Raw genomic sequence first — 7,292 nt, forward strand, 5'->3', positions numbered from 1 at the left:
TCTCCCCTACCTTCTACCCTCCTCTACTCTATTCTCCCTTCCCACCCTCGCCTCTACCCTCTCCTCTCCCCAGTCCTCTCCTCTAATCCCCTCCCCTCTTCACTCCACTTTCCTCTCCTCTCCTCTCCTCTCATCACATCCACTCTCCGTTCCACTACTCTCCCCTGCTCTGCTTTCTTCTCCCCTCTCCTCCCCTACACACTCGTCCCCTCCCTGCTCATCTCTACCCTACTCTTTCCCCTCGTCTCTCTTTTCCTCGCCTCTCCACTACTCTCCTCCTCTCGCCTCTCCTCTCCTTCACACTCCTCTCCTCTCCCCTCTGCTCACCTCCTTATCCTTTCATCATCTCTCCTCTCCCCACTCCTCCCCCATCCTCTCCACTCGGCTCATCCCTTCTCCCATCTCCTCCTCTCTCCTCTCCACTTCTCTTCACACCTGTCTTCCCGTTCTCTCCTGTCTCCTCTCCTCTCCCCTCTCCTCAACTCTCCTCCCCTTTCAGCTGTTCTCCTCAACTCTCTTGTGCCTCATTTTCTCCCCTCTTGTCTACCTTTTCCACGCCTCTACTCCATTCTCCCCTCTCCCCTACACTATTCTCCTCCCTTTCCCTCTCCTCCATTCTCCTCTCATCTCCTCTGCTATCTCATTTCCACTCATCTCCTGTCTTCCCCGATCCACCCCTATCCTCACCTAGCCTCTCCTCTCTCCTGTTTTCAGGTCGCTTCTCTCTCCACTCTCCTCTCTCCTCTCCACTCGTCACCACTCCAATCATCCCGACTCCTCTCCCCTAAATTCTCCCCTCCTCTGCTCACCCCTCTCCTCTCCTCCTCACCTCTTCTCCCCTTTCATTTTAACTCCTCTCCTCACTTGTGTCGTCTGATGTACTCCCCTCTCCTCTCCTCCCCGCTCCTCTCCTTCCCTCTGCTCTCATGTACCCTCTTCAGTCCTCTCTTCTACACTCCTCTCCTCCCCCTCCTACCCTCTGCTCTCCTTTCCTCTACCCTCTTTTCACCTCCTCCTCTCATGCACTGTCTTCTCTCTCCTCTTCTCTCCCCTAACTTCCCCCCTCTTCTCCACTCACCTCTACTCCCCTCTGCGTTATCCACTCTTCTATCCTCTCCTGCCCTCTCTTCTAATCTCCTACCTTGTCCCCTCTCTTGTACTCTCCTCTCCTCTAATCTATTACCTCCTCTCTCCACTCTGCTTTCATCTTTTCTCTGCTATCCTCTCATCTCTTCTATTCTCCTCTCCATTGCTCGAATTTCCATAGCTCTTTTCTCCTCCACTCTCCTCTCCACTTCCCATCTCTTCTCCCCTCTCCTCCCCTCCCTTCTCATCTCTTCTCGCCCCTGCTCTCCCCGCTCTCTTCCTCTCCTCTCCTCTGATGGTCTCTCCTCTGCTCTCCCACTGCCCTTCCACTCTCCTCTGCTTTACTCTCCTTCTCTCTCATCCTCTCACCTCTCCACTTCTCTCCATTCCTCCCTTCTCTGCTACGCTCCTCTCCTCCTCTCCCCGCTCCTTTCATCTCTCTTCTGTCCCCTACCTTCTCCCCACCTCTACTCCACTCTCCTCTCCACCCCTCTCCCCTACACTCTCATCTCCACTCCCCTCGCCTCTCCACTCCTCTCATCACTCTCCTCTCCCCTACCTTTTCCTCACCTCTATTCCACTCTCCTCTCCTTCCATCTCCCCTACACTATCATCTCCTTTACCCTCCTCTCCTCTCTTCCCCTCTCCTATCTTCTCTTCTCCCCTCTTTTCTCCTATCTTCTCCTCTCCTTTCATCTTATTAACTCTCCTCTGCTTTCCTCTACTCATCTCTGCTCTGCTCTCCTCTGCTCTCCTCTCTACTTCCCCTCTCATCTATCCTATCCTCCACTAACCTCTCCTCCCCTTCCTGCTCATCTTCACTCTTTCCTTCTCCCACCCTCTCCTCTCACCTCCTATCCTCTACTCTGCTCTGCTGTCTTCTCCACTCAACGCATCTCCTCTCCTCACCTCTGCTCTCCTATTCCCCTCCTCTCCTCTCCTCCACACTCATCTCCTCTCGTCTACTCCCCTCCCACCTCCTGTCCTCTCTCTTCTCCCCTCCTCACCTCTCTGCTCCTTTCATCCCCATTCCTCACCTCCAGTCTCTACATTCCCTGCTCTGAGGAAAATAAACGATTTGATGGCGTGTGACTGTCAGTATGACATCGGTCGCCATGAATCCGGACTGAACATTGTAATAATAGCACACACGTATCCTTACTGACCAATATGTTATCTGTCCCCATGTGCCCATACTGACCACTGTATTATCTGTCCCCATGAACCGTTACTGACCAATATATTATCTGCCCCATGTCCCCTTACTGACCTCTGTATTATCTGTCCCCATGTATCCTTACTGACCTCTGTATTATCTGTACACATGTATCCTTACTCACAATTATATTAACAGTCACCATGTACTCTTACTGACGATTGTATTATCAGTTCTTATGTAGCCTTACTGACAACTGTATTATCAGTCCCCATGTACCCTTACTGACAATTGTATTATCAGTCCTCATGTACCCTTACTGACCAATATATTATCTGCCCCATGTACCCTTACTAACCACTGTATTATCAGTGCCCATGGATCCTTAATTTGCACTGTACTGTCAGTCCCCGTGTTTGTTACTGACATTTACTTAGCCTGCCTCTATCCTTCCATTTGTTTTATTTCATTTGTGTTACCCCGAGAAGTGAATTGAAAATCTGAAATTACAGAGTTATTTTACATCTCAGTAATAATAGAAACTGCCTAAATGAAAGTTTCTCCCTTCACATGCATGCTGTGATTATGTGGAATTAGCTATTTCTGCTTTTACCAATGGTGCTTGGTTTTGGATAAAGTTATTTGATCTGAAAGCCACGTTGCTTTTAAAATATTTTGCAATTGAAAGTGATGCAAAAAAAGGTTCGGACAACTTGTTTATTCAGTGACTGTGATTAATATCCTTCAGTGTGCAGTTTAATTGTCTCACTGGGGAGTTCCCTCAGGCTATAAATAGGGATTTATTTTCAGTCTGTACAGCAATGTTTGACTGAAGTTGTTGTCTAAAACGAACAGCACTCATTGGAGCTCACAGAAAGTCAAGTCATGTTCTGGGAGATTCCAACTCAGCTTTGGATCACGTGGGCACTTTTCAAAGTGGAACGTATTTATTACCCGCTCCTCGCTGCTGTTGGTGTTCCTGGTGAGTCCTTCATCTGCAATGAATTATGTAACCCATGTTTCTCTGTATTTGCTGTCCTTGTCCTTTAGTTCTAGTTATTAATTTTATTCAATTTAAAACTCTTGTTCTTTGTCTGGCAATGCAAATAAGTTTATGTCATGTAATGTTTGATCATTTGTTAATTCGCTGCTCCCAGTTCAATGAAAAGTATGTTGTTTCCACAACTTGCTTCCAGTGATAGTGGTTCACAGGATTTGACAGAAATTTGACTTTATTGACACAGATATGTTAGTGAACGATTATATTATTGAACTGCTTGCAGTCAGCTTTCCGCACTGATGCCCAGTGTTGGATAATAAATATGTGTTCAGAGGTAACAAGTGTTTTAAGGTCCACTGGTTATTGTTAATGACATTGATCTTTGGAAATCAGCGTTGAGAGATCCTTCACAAATACACGGAGATATGAGACATTATTCACTAATGATTCAGCTATAGACAGTTGTCGTAATTTCCAGCGCCTCCCGCTCTGCCTCACAGTCACTAATTCCAGATGATCAGAACAGGGTTAAAACTGCAACACGTCTTCCAGTAAAATGTTTATTCAGTTGTGTTTGAATTGATTTATTTCCCTTGTTCAGCCACAGTTCAGGAGAGCTCGGTGTGGGCCGCACGGTAGCAACTATTCAAAATGGAGCACTATATTGTGAAATATTTTGATATTTCCAGTCTCAAACTCTCTCTGTCAACTGGAAGTCTGTAACTTTCTCACACCAGGTGAAAGGAAGTTGGTTGACACAGTTCCAGCTCTAAAAAGACACGTTCGAAAATCTTCTGTGACATCTTACAACATGGGTTATCATTAGTCTATTGTAAAGCGACAGTCCCTTCTTTAAAGATTATTTGCAATATTTGTGGAAAGTCAGCTTAAGCCAGTTACAAAGTGTACTTTCAAAACAATGGTTGGAAAGGTTCTGATTTCGACACATAATACAATTCAATTCATCTTCTTCAGCCTACGACACAACCACAGTAACCTCGCCAAAGACTCCATTCCCCTCTCTGGCCACAGATTTCATTCTCCACCTTAGCCACAGACTCCATTCCCCTCCCTGTACACAGATTCGATTCCCCTTCCTGGAAAAATTATCGATTCCTCTCATGGGCCACATACTCCATTCCCCTCCCTGTCACAGACTCCATTCCTTCCTTGGCCACAGACTCCATTCCGTCCCTTGGCCCCCAATTCCATTCTCCTCCATGGACACAGATTTGATCCCCCTCGCTGTCCCCATACTATTTTCCCATCCCTGGACAATGACTCTATTCCCCTCAATGGACACAGGTTATTCACAAACTCGCGGCTTCTTGTGCTGAATTATTGCTTCATCTGACTTGGATATGGCGTTACATCAGAGTCTCATTCGGAGCTTTACCCACCTGGAAAAAGTCCAATACATTAATTCTTTCAGTCATGACCCAGCACCCACACATCACATCCACCGCTTCACTCACTCCCTGTCACAACACCCAAATACCCCATCCACTGGTACATTCAGTCCACAGCGAACACCCACACGTCCCATCCATTGGTACATTCAGTACTTGTCCCGACACCCACACGTCCCATATATTGGTTCTTTCAATACCTGTGCCAAACATCACACGTCCCATCCACTGGTGTAATCAGTCCTGACCCAAACAGCACACGTCCCATCCGATGATTTCATCAGTCCTGACCCAAACACCACAAGTCCCATTGGATGGTTCACTTAATCCTGACTCATTTCACACATAATTCTTTGAGACAGCTGTTAATGCTCTCAATCTGAAATATAAATTCCCTGTTTTTCTCTTTCTTGCAGTGAACTTAGTGACAATAATGATCCTGTCTCGAGGAAGGTGCGGTCTCTCCAAGTGTGTCAGCCGTTACCTGGTGGCAATGACAGCGGCGGATCTACTGGTCGTTATCCTCGACCTGATATCCAGGCAGATTCCTATTCGTTATTCAACCGCGTTTGAGTTCATGTGGAAGATTAAAGTGTGTAATATCCATGCTATCCTGCTTTACGCAGTCACGGACTGTTCCGTCTGGTTCACAGTTGCTTTTACCTTTGATCGATGTATAGCCATTTGTTGTCAGAAGCTCAAAACCAAATATTGCACCGAGAAAACGGCGACTGTGGTTGTGGGAACAGTGAGTGCGCTGTTATGTGTAAAGAACAATTTCTGGTACTTTATGTATGGAGGTATGTATCAGATTTCCAATAGTCCCTGGTTTTGTTTTGTTCGATGGGAAGTCTCTGAGTCAGTATCATGGGCAGTAATTGAATTCCTTCATTATATTATAACACCGTTTATTCCATTTGTTCTGATCCTTCTGCTCAATACTTTAACTGTCAGACACGTTTTAGTGTCGAGCAGAGCCCGCAGGAGACTCAGGGCCCACAGCAGTGGGGAGAGTCCCAGTGACCCAGAGATGGAGAAGCGAAGGAAATCCGTAATTTTACTGTTTGTTATATCCGGCAATTTTATCCTCTTATGGGCAGTGTTTCTGTTATATTCTGTGGTTGAACGATTCTATTTGTTAAACGTTATTCGTGTATTTCTACCTAGATATGTACAGGAAATGGGATTTATGCTTCAGCTCCTGAGTTGCTGCACCAACACATGTATTTATGCCGTGACCCAGACGAAATTCAGAAAGGAGTTGAAGAATGTGGTGAAATATCCCTTTACTGTAATTGTTAAATGTATTAAATAATAAGAATCACACAATGTGTTGGGCGTGTATTCTGCCCAATCCGCTCATCTCTGTTATACACACACAGTGAGGCCTGTTTTCATCTTTCACCGCGCGGATTCAGCGACTAACAAAAATGATAGAGGTGGGGAAGTCCACGGAGATCAGTCCCGCTGGACTCCTGAAGGTTTTATCCCCGCTAAGACGTCTGCTGCGGCTTGGGATGGGTTTATAAAGCTCCCGACCGCCAGGCTCGTGTCGGATGTGTTTACCCAAAGGGAGCGGCGCGGGGAAGGAGGCTCTGTTACTTTTCAGTCCACGGGCTGGCCGCTCAGTCCCCAGCACGCCCAGGAAAAGCTGGGGGGAAATGGTCTGGGACCAACAACAGCCAGAGAGGGAAGGTTTCAAAGGCTCAAAGGTCAGCGCTTTCATCACTTTGCAGGCTCCTTGTGTTATTCTCCCAGTGGGGTTTAACCTGAGCAGCCCCAGCGCCTGGGGATAGCGGCATATCCTTGTTTCAGATAATCTACCTTTGGGATTAAAGCGTCTCCTGCAGACGGAGTATAGCCCAGTGACATTCACCACTATAACGTTCCTTTGTAAGCTTTGCCTGAACAATGCGGTGATCTGCAGGATGAAGTGTTCCCCGCACACACTCGGCACACATTAAACTCAGCTCATCCTCACTCTCTGTAAAATCTCCGAGCTCAACATAGCCCATAATATGCAGTGTTCAGGGAGGGTGGTAACGAGCTTTGTTACTAGGTATTGCAGTATGTGTGCTGTAATAAAGCGGGGAAACTCGCATGACACTGTGCCTGAGCATTGTGACATCACAGACCTGCCCTTTTGACCACGCCCTGGCCTGTGGCTGGCTCAGAATCGCATTTCAGACAACCCATCTCCTTCACCCATCACCTTACAAAGAGTTACTTAATGTCTGCAGCACCGAAATAGGCCATTCGGTGCTCGCGGCTGCAAACTTGTCTGAGGCGGTTCCCCTGAGGTTTCCCTGGGGGTGCTGGGAGTTAGCAGCCCGTCTGCCTGTGGACTGCAAATTTACAGAGCGACCTTCCCCACCCCGACCCTTTCGGCCCAGCAGAGCATGCCAGAGCTTACTCGATCACCACATCCTGATCTTAAACGGAGTGCACAAAGAGAGTGGTAAATTTGGGAACGTGGAGTAAGTGAGATTCAGTGGTAAGTCCGTGGTGAGTCTGGCTGAGTTTTACCTGTAAGAAGGGAAATTTAGTTTAACGTTTTGAATTGAACTTATAACTTTAAAAACAGAAGTTAGCAGAAACTGCCTGTTAGCAGTCGTTAACTATCAGTCAGCTGTAAGTGTTA

This window comes from Pristiophorus japonicus, chromosome 23 (assembly GCF_044704955.1).
Source record: "Pristiophorus japonicus isolate sPriJap1 chromosome 23, sPriJap1.hap1, whole genome shotgun sequence".
In the NCBI taxonomy this organism is placed as follows: domain Eukaryota; kingdom Metazoa; phylum Chordata; class Chondrichthyes; family Pristiophoridae; genus Pristiophorus; species Pristiophorus japonicus.